Source organism: Monodelphis domestica, chromosome 4, assembly GCF_027887165.1.
Source record: "Monodelphis domestica isolate mMonDom1 chromosome 4, mMonDom1.pri, whole genome shotgun sequence".
NCBI classification, from domain to species: domain Eukaryota; kingdom Metazoa; phylum Chordata; class Mammalia; order Didelphimorphia; family Didelphidae; genus Monodelphis; species Monodelphis domestica.
Window position 1 is genome coordinate 452,138,614 of NC_077230.1, and position 15,669 is coordinate 452,154,282.

Genomic DNA, 15,669 nt, shown 5'->3' on the forward strand with positions numbered 1-15,669 from the left:
GAGCTGCCAAATCTTCCTTTTGTCAGAACCTCTACAGAAATGGACCCAAAATTGGGATAACCCTGGTTAGATCAAACCATATGTCAGACTGCATCTATGCAGGTGGAGGAAAGTGGTTTCTTTTACGGGGCTTTAAAGGGAAACTGACAGAGGCATTAACAACATAGAAGGTAGAAGATTGGACAATGAATTGATACTCTGTCCAAGCAAATAATTTAAAAGTGACTCTTTAGTCATGCCCTCAAATAATACATTCTTTTTTTTAAATGAAAATAAAAAGAAAAACTTACCTTTCAGTATCTAGGAGTCTATTAGGATGAATACGAAAATATTTCCAATTTTGTAGTATGGTCATTTCATAGATAAATAAAGGGAAGAATCCCCCCAAAACGAAGTCCCCATCCCTGTAGCCTGTGGGACCCAACTTTATTTTTAGGAAACAACGAGGAGTTTCCAGATGACCAACTGACCAAGAAAGCTCTGGTACCAGCAAGAAGAAATGAACTGAGAGTCTCAGGAATACCTCTATCCAACTTGTAGGCAATTTCAACATAATGGTCAGATGATGTGATGTGGGTCTGACTTTGTTCCAGTAGAACAAGGCTTTTGAAAACCTTTTTGAATATGAAATTATTTTATAAAAAATTTCTTTCCAGTTTAAATTCTGAGTTCTTCTTTATCTCCTGATGATACCTGTGAAGAGAAAGGGGAAATCATTAGGATCTTTGCTCAAAATGAGGGTAATGAGAGAAGGAACAGGGGATATTATACATCATGATTTTATATTGCTTAATTATCACGTTAGGCATATTTGTTAAGAGAGAGGCAAGGATCCTTATAATTTTGACCTGTTCATCCTCATATGCAATTAGAGAGCCAAATCAATGGGTGCTCTGGGATCATTCCTCTTTGGGACTCTACACCTGCGTTCCTATGTCTGAGTAACAAACATATTTTTGCTTGATCTCATTCCCTGTCCATGTATTCTCAGCAGACTACACTGGGATGAATGGAAGGGATCCCATGAATTCAAATCTTTAATATATCCCAGCATGTGTGACTAGGTCAACAATCAGGTTTCCTACAATGATTCTGGAATGGACAGACATTACATCATGCAGAAATCTGTGTGTGATGACAAAGTCATTAATGTCAAAGATCAGGAAGGAGTGGAAGGTCCGTCCAACTCCTTCTTACTACATTGCTTCTACAGGAGGCATTGAAGTCCTCCAAATCCCAGTTCTGAGTATTCCCTTATCAAATCCTATCCCCTAATTTGAGTATGATACAGAGTTTTCTCCAGTTATACACATCATATACAGGCTTTTCCAAATGTCCCCTTCCTGAAAAGAAAGCAAACTTCCTGACTCTTTGTATGAGAACTTCTCACAATTCTTAGTGATCACAGACAATCTCACAGAAATTCATCTTGCAAGGAATTAACTGAGTTTCATCTTTAAACAATTAGCAGTCTCTCTGTCCAGTGCTTCAGCCTTGCCCAAGTGATCATGCAATCTTATTCAGTGACTGTGCTAAATAAAGTCATCTTTGATAAACCATAGCATCTGAACAATTTTGCAATTAAAAATCCTTCTGAAATTTAGGGATCGAGAATGGCAGGTCATAGTCCTTTGAGTAACCTGAATAAAGGAAAGAATAAGGCATACAAAGATCCTTCTTGGAATGGAGACCTCATTATATTTTGTAGATTTTATTTGGGATACGCCCAAGTTTTTACTTGAGAAAGGATAACCTCAGTCACTGCTTTTAGATACAATACCTTTTGATAGAGTGTCCATGAATTCGCAGGTGTATCTCTTGCCACCTGTTCCACTTACATGTTTGCTTTTCTTTGAAGCGAAATCAAGGAATACAGATTTCAGATTACAAATTACAAAATAGAGATTACAAAGCATAGAGATTGAAGACAGGAAATGATTCTGCAAAAGTACTTGAAAGTAGCTTATTGCTGCCTTTCTATGTCAGAAGTGAGAGTAATTAGACTCATGAGAATAGAAAATCACTGAAGTTTGTTTTTTTTATCAACTATATACTATGTTCCAAGTACTGTGTGAAATTCTGGGGGAATTAAAAAGGGGGAACGATTGTCATTGGCCTCTAGGAACTCAAGAATATCTCATATGTTTGTAATTATTTAAGTTTATAATAAAAGAGAACTTTCTAAGTCAATTCATACTCACATAATGCTCCATTTTCTGAAAATGAAACATAGTCTGAAAAGTTAATTCATTCATCCAGAGTAACTAACATCTAATAACATCTAATAAGTAATATCTTCTCTGATTTTAGATATCTCAAATGAAGATATGCCAATACTGAAAAGTAACAAATGAAGTCATTGATAGGCATGTTTCCCTCATCTTCATCACCTCTTTCTATCTGTTCTTGTATTCCTCTTACCCACCCAGAATTATTTTAATTTTTTGTTGTGTGAATGAATGATCATCTTCTCTAAAATTATCTTGAGACCTTGAGTAAGGCTTAACCCAAGATTGTTTAAATTATTCCCAATCATCAAATTTCAGGTCATAGAAGATTCTGAAGGTATTGGTCCAATAATCTATATTAAATGCCATCTTAGTATCTATTTATTCCTAAAAGATATAAAAATGGCAATATCACAAGTAATCAAATTAATTTCAAAAATGGGATTAGTTCTTTTAAAAGATATATACATATTTGTATGTGAATATAGTTGTTCTCAGGTTTAAAAATATAAACTCATTTTCAAATAAATTAAGCACTCACTAACTATTAATTTATTAACTAATCATTTAGTTTACTATACCATCATTGCTAAAATGAAGTAAGCACTCAATCACTACACTTTTTATTACCATTTTGTGCCTTCAATATTAATGGATATTTTTGACAAAATGTGGCAATAGTGGTAGTCTCTCGATGACCGAGAATGACTATTGTCTTTGCGTAGTTTCATCTATGGTGTACCCTCATATTTCATAGTTAAATATGAGATTATATCAAAGGCAGAAAAAAATGGTGATATCAACCAGGAGCTGCCTAAGCTCTCCCAAGTTTATGTCAAAACCACTATTTCAAAAATCTTCCACATAAATACTGGAGCAGTAGGACAAGCAAAAGTTCAGGGAGAAACAATCCCCTCACCCCCATTGACAAATAAAGTCAACAGAAAAAGTTTCTCTCACTGAATTTAGAGAGTAACATAGTCTTTGACAGGTGGGATCCAGGTCATCCTAGGACCCAACCCTCCAAAACTCCCAGTGCAAATGTACAGGTAGCCAGGCCCTAGCCTACTAATCTGCATATTACAGACATAGAGAGCTAGGCCCCTGTCTCCCCTAGAATAGACCCTAACCAAGGCAGCCAGATATGCACATAGGAAGAAATTTGAGACAATGATCCCTCCATTACAGGAACCTAACTATAGCATAAAGTTGAAGTTCATGAAAAAGGCAACAAAAAGGAGGAAAAATCAGGAAAAAAAAATTCCTGACCCTTAAAAGGAACTGTGGTAACAGGGAAGCTCAAAACAAAAAGTCAGAAGAGGAAAATGTCAAAATGGCTCCATGTAAAGCTTTGTGAAGATTAAATTTAACTCTCCCCTGTGTAGTAGATATTGCTAATAGGGGAATTATGGCAATGGGGAAATATCAGAGATGTAATACCAGGAAGCAAGCCAGGGAAAAGACTGGATCTTGAGCCCCTCTTCTGACACTACTTCCTGTTCCCTTTCAACTGTCTTAGAAATATTCTCCTCATTGATGGTAAGTTTGAAGATTTCCCCTAATAACCATATCCCACAATCAAATCCTTCAACTAAGATTCTTTTATTCTTTGAGTAGAGGAGGGAAGGAGAGGGGAGGGGTGAAAGGAAATTAGGTTTCCCTAAATTTTCTAAGTTATCCTGTTGATTGAAGATTTCAAGATATATTCAAGTTCAGGGAACAAAACTATCTTTTCCTAATGAGAGACACTGACAGCAATGCTGACAGGTTTTCTCTGGGCTAAAACCCAAATGTCCTTTTCAGCTCACAGTCTTATGGATAAGGTAAATGGCTAGAGAGCCATATAGTCTATATTCCACCGTCTGGTCAAACAGCCAGAGAGGGAATTCCTCTCAGCCAGCTAAAGCTTCTTAACTGCTTTTTCCCAAGGTTCCAGGGGAACGGTCTCCCCATCTCAGTTGATTGACATTTCACAAAGTTCTGAGCTCCTTGCTTTTCTACAGATCCATTTGTCACTTTTCAAATATATTCATTTACCCTTGATTATAACAATGAAATTAATTAACTCTCCCTGGATTGTGAAGATTAAATTGTAACCCCTGCCTATTTTTTAGGTTTAATCACAAAAGGTGTGAACACCCCTTTTCACACATTAAGTGGGAGGTCTGTGACCCCCACCCATGAAAAATAGTGGGTGACAAATCAAAATCAACTGACTGCCCCATGGCAGTCCTAAAAGCAAAAAGTATCAAAGTATCAACTGTGATTGGTAGAGGTAAATATTAGGGGAAGTGACTCAAAAGAAAGTGCCTTTAAAAGGGAGTGAAAATAGCCAGAGTGCAGTTCGACTTGGAACTCTCATTTGGAGTGGAACCTCTTGTGTGAGAAAGTTCTTCTCGGAACTCTACTGGGGGTTCAAGTGGAGGCTGATGAAGAATCTGCTGCCTGGACTGACACATGGTGAGTTAAAAGCTGACTCTTTATAACTGCTGTTTGTTTGTTTATTTTTTTCTGAAGAGACCAACCTCAGGAAAGACATGTTCTTGAGGGGCTTCCCTGGGTCCTCAGCTTTGCAGAGACCAGCTATAAGTAAGTGTCCCTGCCCAGAAGGGGGTGGGGGGAACTGATATTAAGTCACTTTGTGCTTAGTCTAGATATCTTACCCTATCCTCTCTTTGACTTCCTTCTTCATTCTTCTCTATATCTTGTAAATAAATTGTAAAATAAATCTCTTTGGAATTTAATTAAATTCCTGGCAATCATTATTATTTTTAGGCAATGGGAGTTAAGTGACTTGCCCAGGGTCACACAGCTGGGAAGTGTCTGAGGCCAGATTTGAGCCTAGGACCTGCCTCTAGGTCCAGCCATCCAGCTGCTCCCCCCCCCTCCTTGGCTATTCTTAAATAATCAAGTCCAACCCTTTTAAAAATAACCCCTTCCCCCCTTACAGCTTCAAAAAAATGTGAAATAGTGCCTTACCCCAAAACACCCCCTGAAGGAACACAAAAAGGATTTTAAAAAATTAAATCAAAGAACTAAAAAAATAGTTAAAATTAGAGTGACACAAGAAAATCATGAAAAATCAACTGCTTAATAACCAAATTAATCAATTATTTATTTTGTTCTCCAGAAAACCATTTCACTATATTTTTCAGTAGATCGATGCCTTTATTGATTTTAGTTTTTATTAGTTTTTAAATTAATTTTCAGGATCTTCAGTTTGGTGCATTATTGATGTTTTTTTATTTCTTTTTTGAGGGTTTTTTTCCTTACATGCCAAATTCATTGATCTATTCTTTTTCTTTTTATGTCGATGCAAGCATTTAGAGATAGAATCTAACCCTAAGTCCTTATTTAGGTGTGTCTCATAAATCTTCATATGTTATTTTATTGTTTTCCCTTTTAATGCAGATATTTATTTATTTTAAAATTTGTTCACTGATCTACGCAGTTTTTTTTTTTAGGATCAGAAATTTAGTTTCTAATTAATTTTCAATATTTCTATAGCCCTTTATTAAATGTTATATTTATTGCATGATGGTATTTGTTTACATGCTTACCTTCTGACTTAGAACTGATATTGAAATAGGCTCAGAGAGAAGAGCCAGATTCATTGGATTATAAAATCCTATTTTACCCTATAGAGAAGTAAAAGGGGAATAAGAAAGGGATTGGTGGGAAGAGGAGTAATATAAGGGGGGAGGAAGTGGAGGAGTGATTAGAAGGAAAACACTGGTGTGGAAGGGAATTGTGAAAGGAGAAAGGGCAGGATTAAAAGAGAAAAACAAGATGGAGGGAAATACACAACCGGTAGTCATGACTATGAATGTAAATGAGATGAACTCAGTCATAAGATGGAAGTAGATATCAGAGTGGATTAAAAACCAGAATCCAACCATGTTTATAAGAAATACCTTTGAGGCAGGGAGACAAACACATTTGCACATACACATACAGAGTAAATGTTAGGGGCTGGAGAAGAATCTATTGGGCTTCAACCGAGATAAAAAACAAACAGCCAGGAGTAGCAATCATGATCTCAGACAAAGCTAAAGCAAACACAAAGATGACTCAAAGAGATAAGGAAGTCAAAAATATTTTGAGAAATGGCAGTATAGGCAAAGGAGTAATATAAAAACTTAACATATATCATGGAAACAACCACTCATTTCATTAAAGAGAATAACAATGAGATGATACAGTCAAAATTTTGGGGATACAGTCAAAGCATTACTATGGGGAATATTTATATCCCTGATTTTTATATCAGTAAAATAGAGGAAAAGCAGACTAAGGGATTTATACATAATGAATAACTTTGAAACATGTTTTGTGTGATAGTACATGCTTAACCTAGATTGAATTGTTTTCCAGCTCTGAGTGTGGGGAGGAAAGAAGTTGGGAGAGAACTTAGATCATATCACTTTAGAAAATTTATTTGGAAATGTATCAGCAAAATAATAGAATAAAAAAAGAACCAATATTGAGAATCAATTACAACAAAAAAAGCAGTAAAAACTAAGCAACTGGAGTTAGTGACTTGCCCATGGTCTCATCTCTAGGAAGTATCTGAGATAAGATTTGAACCCAGGACCTCTTATCTCTAAGACTGCCTTTCCACAAAGTAACTCAACCAGTTGGTCTTTGCATTGTAGTCTTAAAAGCAGGCATTTAATATTTCTGCTTTTCTGCATTTGGTCATGAGTCTTTTATGCCTCTTATATAGTCAGTTTTTGTGAGACTTCCATCTACCACTAAAGAAAAGTTATAATCATTTCTTTTCCCATTCAGTTTTCTCCAGAGATCCACAATATGTTTTCTAAAATTATTTTCAACACCTTAGTGTATTTCTTATTTATTTTTGTTAAATTTCTCTAGATCTGGGAGGGGAAGGTCAGGGTTACCCATTAGGACAATTTTGCACTCTATTTCCTTCTGTAGCTCATTGAACTTCCCTTTTAGGAATTTTGATGCTATGTCATTTTGTGCATATATGTTTAGTATTGATACTGCTTCATTGTCTATGATACCTATTATCAAGATGTAGTTTCTCTTCTTCTCAATTTAATTTAATCTATATTTTTTTCTTCTGCTTTGTCTAAAATCATGATTACTAACCTTGTTTTGTGTGTGTGTGTCTGTGTTTTACCTTGCTAAAGCATGACAGATTAAGCTCCAACCCCTTGTTTTTCTCCATATCTCCCAGTTTTAAATTTGTTTTTTTGTAGAAAACTTACTATTGGATTCTGGTTTTTCATTTACTTTTCTATTTACTTCCATTTTATGGGTGAGTTCATCCCATTCCCATTCACCATTATGATTACTAACTGTGGAGTTCCCTCCATCTTAATTTCCTTCTGTTTGTCCTTAAGTAGGCAATGAAGAAACTAAACTATCACTCTTTGCAGATGATATGATGGTATACTTAATCCTAGAAAAACAGCTAAAAGGCTAGTAGAAATAATTGACAACTTTAGCAAAGTTTCAGGGTACAAAATAAGCACACATAAATCATCAGGATTTCTAGATATTTCCAGCAAAACTCAGCAGCAGTAGTTAGAAAAAGAAAATCCAATTAAATCACTCTGTATAATATAAAATATTTAGGAATCTATCTACCAAGACAAACACAGGAATTATATGATCAAAACTACAAAACATTCATCACATAATTAAAACTGGATTTAAATAATTGGAAAAACATTAATTACTCATGGCTAGGATGAGCTAATATAATAATAATGATGACAATTCTACCTAAATTAATTTACTTATTCAGCGTTATACCTATCAAACTACCAAAATAACTTTTTTATAGAATTAGAAAAAATTATAACAAAGTTCATCTGGAAGAACAAAAGATCAAGAATATCAAGGGAAAAATGAAAAAAAAAGTGAAGATAGGGGCCTAGCAATACCAGACCTTAACCTGTACTATAAAGTAGTGCTCATCGAAATAATATGGTATTGGCTAAGAGACAAAAGGATAGATAAATGGAATAGAATAGGGCTAAATGACCTCAGCAAGATAGTGTTCAATAAACCCAAAGATCTCAGCTTTGGGGACAAGCATTATTTGACAAAAACTGTTGGGGAAATTAGAAAAAATATGGGGAAAATCAGGCTGAAATCAACATCTCACACCCGATTCCAAGATAAATTCAAAATGGGTAAATGAGTTAAATATAAAGAGTGAAATCACAAAAAAATAGGTGAAGATAGAATATTATACCTGTCAGATTAGTGGGAAAGGGAGGAATTTAAGACTAAGCAAGAGATGGAGAACATTAGGAAATGTAAAATGAATGGTTTGGGTTACATCAAATTAAAAAGGTTTTGTACAAACAAAACTAATACAACCAAAATTAAAAGGAAAGGAACAAATTGGGAAAAAATATTTATAACAAAACTCTCTGACCAAGGTTTAATTTCCCAAATGTATGCAGAATGAAGTCAAATGTACAAAAAAACCAAGCCATTACTCATTTGAGAAATGGTCAAGGGATATGAATAGGCAGTTTTCACATGATGAAATCAAAACTATCAATAAGCACATGAAAAAGTGTTCTAAATCCATCCTAATTTGAGAAATACAAATAAAAACAACCACCTTACACCTAGCAGATTAGCATAAGTGTTGGAGGGGATGTGGTAAAATTGGGACACTAATACACTGCTGGTGGAATTGTGAATTAATCCAAACATTCTGGAGGGCATTTTGGGATTATGCCCAAAGGGCTTTAAAAGACTGTCTGCCCTTTGATCCAACCATACAACTGCTTGGTTTGTCATCCCAAGAAATAATAAGGAAAAATGTTTGTACAAAAATATTTATAGGTGCACTCTTTGTGGTGGCAAAAAATTGGAAAATGATTGGGGAATGGCTAAACAAATTGTGGTATCTGATGGTAATGGAATATTATTGTGCTGAAAGGAATAATTAACTAGAGGAATTCCATGGGAACTGGAACGACCTCCATGAACTGATACAGAGTGAAAGGAGCAGAAACAAGAGAACATTATGCACAGAGACTAATACATAGTATCACAATCAAATGTAATAGACTTTTCTACTAGTAGCAATGCAATGATCCAGGAAAATACAGAGAAACTTATGAGAAATAACACTATCCACACCCAGAGAAAGATCTGTGGAAGTAGAAATGCAGAAGAAAAACATATGATCGATCACATGGTTTGATGGGGCTATTATTGAGGTTTTAGTGTTACAAGATCTCTCAACTGCAAATATGAATAATATGTAAATAGGTTTTGAAAAATGATTTAACACATGCTTAACACAATGGAATTGCTTGTCAGTTGTGGGAGGAGGGAGGGACTCATGAATTATGTAACCAGGGGAAAATATTCTAAATAAATAAATAAATTATAACTAAAATCAAACAAACAAAAAATTCTATTTTCCTATGCCAGAAAATGTACTGAATTTGAAATACTGTATTTTTTATATTTTCCTTAGATATGGATCAGTGCATCATGTGTCCTGAAGATGAATATCCAAACAAGGAGAGAAATTTCTGCCTCCAGAAAATGGTGACCTTTTTGGCCTATGAGGACCCCATGGGCATGACTCTGGCCTGCACAGCTCTGGTCTTCTGTCTCCTGACACTTCTGATCCTTGGCCTCTTTGTGAAGCATCAAGACACCCCCATAGTGAAAGCCAATAACCAAACTCTCAGCTACATCTTGCTCTTCTCCCTAAGTCAGTGTTTCCTGTCTTCTTTACTCTTCATTGGTAAGCCTACCTCAGCCACATGTCTCCTTCAACAGACAATATTTGGAATCACATTCACAATGGCTGTGTCCTCCATTTTGGCCAAAACAGTCACAGTAGTTTTAGCCTTCAAAGCCACAAGACCAGGGAGTAGGAGTAGAAAGTGGGTGGGCTCTAGAGCCCCCATTTCTCTCATTCTTGTCTGCTCCCTGATTCAAGGCATTCTCTGTGGTATCTGGCTCTTGGTTTCTCCCCCATTCCCAGATATAGACCCACACTTAGAACCTGGACACATGATCCTCAAGTGCAATGAGGGCTCTCTCATTGCCTTCTACTCTGTCCTAGGCTACATAGCATTCTTGGCCCTGGGGAGCTTCACTGTGGCTTTTTTGGCCAGAAATCTCCCTGATACCTTCAATGAAACCAAGTTCATCACCTTCAGCATGCTTGTGTTCTGCAGTGTCTGGGTCTCCTTCCTCCCCACATACCAGAGCACCAAAGGGAAATCTATGGCAGCTGTGGAAGTCTTCTCCATCTTGAGCTCTAGTGCTAGTTTGCTGTGCTGTATCTTCATTCCCAAGTGCTATGTGATTCTCCTCAGGCCACAATGGAACACTCAAGAAGGGGTAAATCTTAAATCCTATGCCAGGAGAAGGAATCACTCTAAGGCATTTCCTCATGCCTCCTAGAAATGTAATGAGCTGCCTGAAAAAATAACCTAAATCATATTTGTTGTCAGAAATCAGTTGATACCTGGGAATGTTTACTTCCTCATCTGGGCAAGCTCTTTCTTATGATTCATTTTCTTCCATAGTTACCTTTACTCTTTAACCAACTACTGCATGATTTCCAAATTATTACTTTTAATAGCCACTTTTATATTCTTCATGCTGTGAGACGTGAACACCACTTTGCACCCCTTTTATTGCTACCCTAAGATCAGTCTTGGGGTTGTTTCCGCTAGTGAATTGGCTTTCCATTAATCCCCCAATTTTTTTTTAGACTGGAAACAAGACTGAGGCTTATCTGTTTAAAGATGGCAGCCAGAAGCCTTGTATATTCTTGACTTCTGAGAAGATATTTGCTCTTATCCCATTTGATTCCTGGCATCTAGCAGATTTACTTCTGACCAGGGCAGAAGTCAATTCTGTTCACTTGGAATATCACAGAAAAAGTGATATCACTGGGGTATAAGTAAGAAGCTCATAGTCACTTTTCTTTCTGTCTGAGCATTGGGAATGAATGGGATATGCAGTGAGCAACAAGTTTAGGTTAGGTAGGTGAGAGGCCATGTGACTATGAGACTTTTCTCTCACTGACTCACTTTTCATAATTTTCATAATAAATAATTTTAAATTATTATAGAATATCCAGAGAATTTTAATCATAAAAATACACTTAAGACAAGATTAATTTCTGTCAGTAACACCTATATTATGTCAATAGTGTAATAAATAATAATAAGGGACTATATTGATTGGTAATTGATAACTAAAGATCAGGCTGTTATCTTCTTTCTTCTGTCTTTCCCTCTTCCCTCTCTTCTTTCCTTCCTCCCTTTTTCTCTCTCTTCCTCCCTTCCCCTCTGGTTTGTCTCCCCCCTTCCTGGTGATTTTTCTTCTGGTTTCTCTAAATCAACTATGGGGTGAGTTTATGAGGTTTCAAATGAAATACTCTTTCTCTTCTTTATCTTAAGGAAAGGGTTTATTGGGGAAGACTGGAAGGCATAAGGAATGGAGGTAAGAGGGTTGGGGATTTCCCTAATACTACAATGAGTCTTAGATTAGAGGATGATGGAATATAGTACAATTGAGAGAAATGGTTGCTAGGTTTGGAAGTTCAGTCTCTATCATAACAGAGCAAGTCAGAGAGAGAGAGAGAGATCTGGACTTTTGTCCTTCTTTCTTCAGTCTCCAAAATCCAAGAGAGAGGAATCCTCCTTCTTTCTTTCAAGGCAAAAAGGTTCAGCCCTCAGTTGGTCTGGCCTCCAACTACCTTTCCCAGTAACATTCCAAATAGAACATACTCGTTTGACTAACAGGTCATCACTCAGCTGTTTCCTGTCTTGTTGCATGCTTTTCCAATCTCTCTCTCTCTTCCACAATAGTCACTGGTCCTTCTACCCCTTTCCTCAGTAATTACCCCAGTTCTGACTCTCATCACAACCTACTACATTTCTAATGAGAATCATCTTTTTTTTTTGTTTCCCTTATTTCTCTGTCACTATTCAATTTGATCTGACACATTGAACGGTGCTCTCTTCAATGTCAAGGACAGACACTATTTTTTACAATTTTTGTCCTTATCTCCTAAGTGTCTAGTCTCATGATTCAAAAGCAGAAGGAACTTGGAAATTTTTTTTAATTAAAATGACCTTCGAATGAAAATATGTCCCATCAAATCACCATTCATTTCATTATGAGAAGTAGTTATGTACTTCTTTCCAAATTCTTAGCCTTTAAACTTAGACTATATCCTAGAATCCTCACTCACTCGCTCTAATCTCCATATCTGATATGCTATGAATTCTTTTCCCTTGAATTATTTCTCCTATCTACCTCTTTCCTTCATCTGATATTCCCAACACCTTGGTATTTGTTCTAAAAACTTCACATCTAGAATATTGCAATATCATAATGGTTAGTCTCCCTTTATCAAATCTTTCTGTACTTACATCCATCCTCCACTTAACCTTTGAAATGATCATTCAAGAAACACCAGCTGATCTTTTGACTACACACACACACATATATATAATTCCATACAACCTGATGTCTCCCTATCACCTACAGAATCAAATACAAAATGTATTGTTAGGCTTTTAAAGCCCATTCATGCTTGAACCTTTCCCACCCTTTCAGTGTTCTTATATATTTATTCTTCTCCTTGTTCTCTGTAACCCTTTGGCACTAGCCTCTATTCTATTCTGTATACACAATACTCTATCTCCCAAAACAGAGTGTTGTTTTGTTTTTTTTTTCTTTTTCTGGAGTTTCCCCCAGCTGAAATCCTCTCATGGAAAAAGAATTCACCTTGAAGTTGAGATTCCTATAGTCATAACGAAATGTGAAGTGGCTGATGTGGAGACTCACAAAGAGAGTATTGGAAAATCCCTAACAGAGCTTTAGTAATGGCCTCTCAACCAATATTAATAATTTTCCATATCCATATTGCTTAGGATGTGAAAATAAAGCTGCCTGTCCTGTACCTGATCTCTATACCCATCTTCTGTACCTTTTGGTTCCCTTCCCTCCCTTTCTCTACTGGATATGATCCTTTAGACTAAAGCCAATAAACATTTTTCATTTTGAATTTCAAATGAGGAATGTAATGAAACAAAAGTTCATTTCCCTCATTAATAGGGTACCCCAAAGACAAAGATCCCCAAAACAATGCGCCTAAAACTACATGCAAAAGCAGCTCCAAAAGAAGAATTGGCAAATATTCTCAGTTGCTATATTTTCAGCCTGGTAGGGCCTGTCTAATAGCTGTGCTATATCATTGTAATGAAAAGTGGTGATGTGTTAGTCTGTTATCCCATAAGACAGTCACAGAACATTAGAGGAAGAAAGACAGACAGACAGACAGTTCTTATATCTGTGAAGACTGGATTTGGCTCTCCTGATTGTAACAATGAAGGTACTTAGCTCCTCCTTGATTGTGAAGATTGAATTGTAATCACCTCTCTATTTGTTGATTGAATCCCCCCAAATGTAAGCACAGTATTTAAAGTTGAGTGGGAAGATCTGCCCATGTTAGATCTAATCACAAAAGGTGTAAATATCCCACTTAATTATGAAGTGGGAGGTCTGTGACCCATGTGTGCAATGGTGGGTAACAAATTAGAATCAACTAACTGCCTTCTGGGCAGTCCTAGAGCAGAGCGTCAGCTGTGATTGGTAGACATGGAATTAGGGGAAGTGATGCAAGAAAAAGGGTCTTTAAAGAAAGAGACAAGGCCTGAACTAGGTTGGTTGTTGGCTGTTGTTGTTGGTGGTGGTTGTTCTTCTGGGAGTTTGAAAGAGACACACTTTGAGTGGAGCCTCCTATAAGAAGCAGTTCTACTGGAGTTGAGGCTGATACAGAATCTGCTGATTGAACTGACACATGGTGAATGTAAAGGCTGACTTCCTTTCCTTGGCCTTCTGGAGGCATCAGCCTCTAGGAAAGGCCCATTGTCTTGCGACTCCTTTCCCCTGGCTGGGGCCTTAGAATTGCTACCTGGCTCAGATGAAGCCTGAGCTCTCTCTCCCCCCTTTTCTCTCTTCCTTAATATCTTTCCCCTATTGTAAAATAAACTACCATAAATTCCATTTGACTTTAGTAATTAATTTTGGAGATTTAGAAATTAAATCCCTGGTGACCAATTAAATATTCAGTCCAACCATAAAATTAACATATCACATTTTCCTTATTGTGTTGACACATCATTGTTTACTCCTAATCAATCAGTAAATACCACCAACTATGTGCCAGGCACTATTTTAAGTTCTGGAAACAGAGATGTAAAAGAGTACCAACCCTCAAGGAACTCATAATATAATGAGAAAGACAACAACCAATTATTTTCAAAGAAGTTTTTTATTCAAGATAAATATGAAACAACTGATGTTAATTGAAGAGAGGATGAGAAATGCTTCCTGGAGAATGTGCAAATTTAGCTGGTACATAAAGGATTCCGAGTAAGGCATGAGCAGAGATTAGAAGGGGGGACACTTCAGGCAAAGGGAACAGCCAAAAAAAAATTCTCTAAACCAAGAGACAGAGTGACTTCTTTGTGGAACAGAATGGAGGCCAGTGTCCCTGGAATGAAGAGTACATGGTAGATACTAGAATATGAGTCAAGAGCTCAGATAAAGTAATAGTTCTATCACCCCTAAACTCACAGTGTAACCTTAGGCAAATTATTTCTCTTTAAGCTTCTATCTCTTCATCTTTAAAATAATTCTATCTTACCTAAGGTTCTTCTGATTCAGCATTCTATAAATCTCTATTAAGCATCTATGGTGTACAGATCATTGCTTAAGACATTTGGGGGCAGATAAAAAAGTAATGAGACATCTTTCCTCAAGGTACTTATAATTTAGCATGATACAAAATTACTATCATACAAAACATGAAAGATATATATCTTTAAATACTTATTGCTTCCTTGACACAGCCCACAACTCCTGCTCCTTTAGAAGATTCATTCCTAATGCTCCATCATTTTCATTTCTAAAAAAAAAAGCTCTGAACTATATCATTTGATTTCTAACAAGCCTCTGGAACATTGTATTTTTCAATCCTTCCCTTTAATTCCTTTGTCCTCATAATCCTAGGAACACTGACACTCAGTTACTCCAGAGCATCTTCTTAAACTGGGATTATCAAGAATTGAAAACATTAACTCTATTGGACCTATTAAATAAAAACTAGTTTCATTCTAAGTAAATCTGGGCCAACCAAGTGATGTTCTTGTCTTTTTCACACTGGAATGGATAAATGACAGTGGCCAGACCTAAACTGATTTCTCTATCTAGATAGGCAAGGATATTGGAATCCTGTGATCAGACATGTAATTCTATCATCATGGGGGATGAGGGAGGGGAAGGAAAATATTAGCCCACTTTTTAATAGGTGTCCACCAACTAGAGATGTCTTGGGCTGTCCAGGAGAGAGCTCAATAATGAGAATAATGAGCTCTCAGAATTGGATTGAATGGCA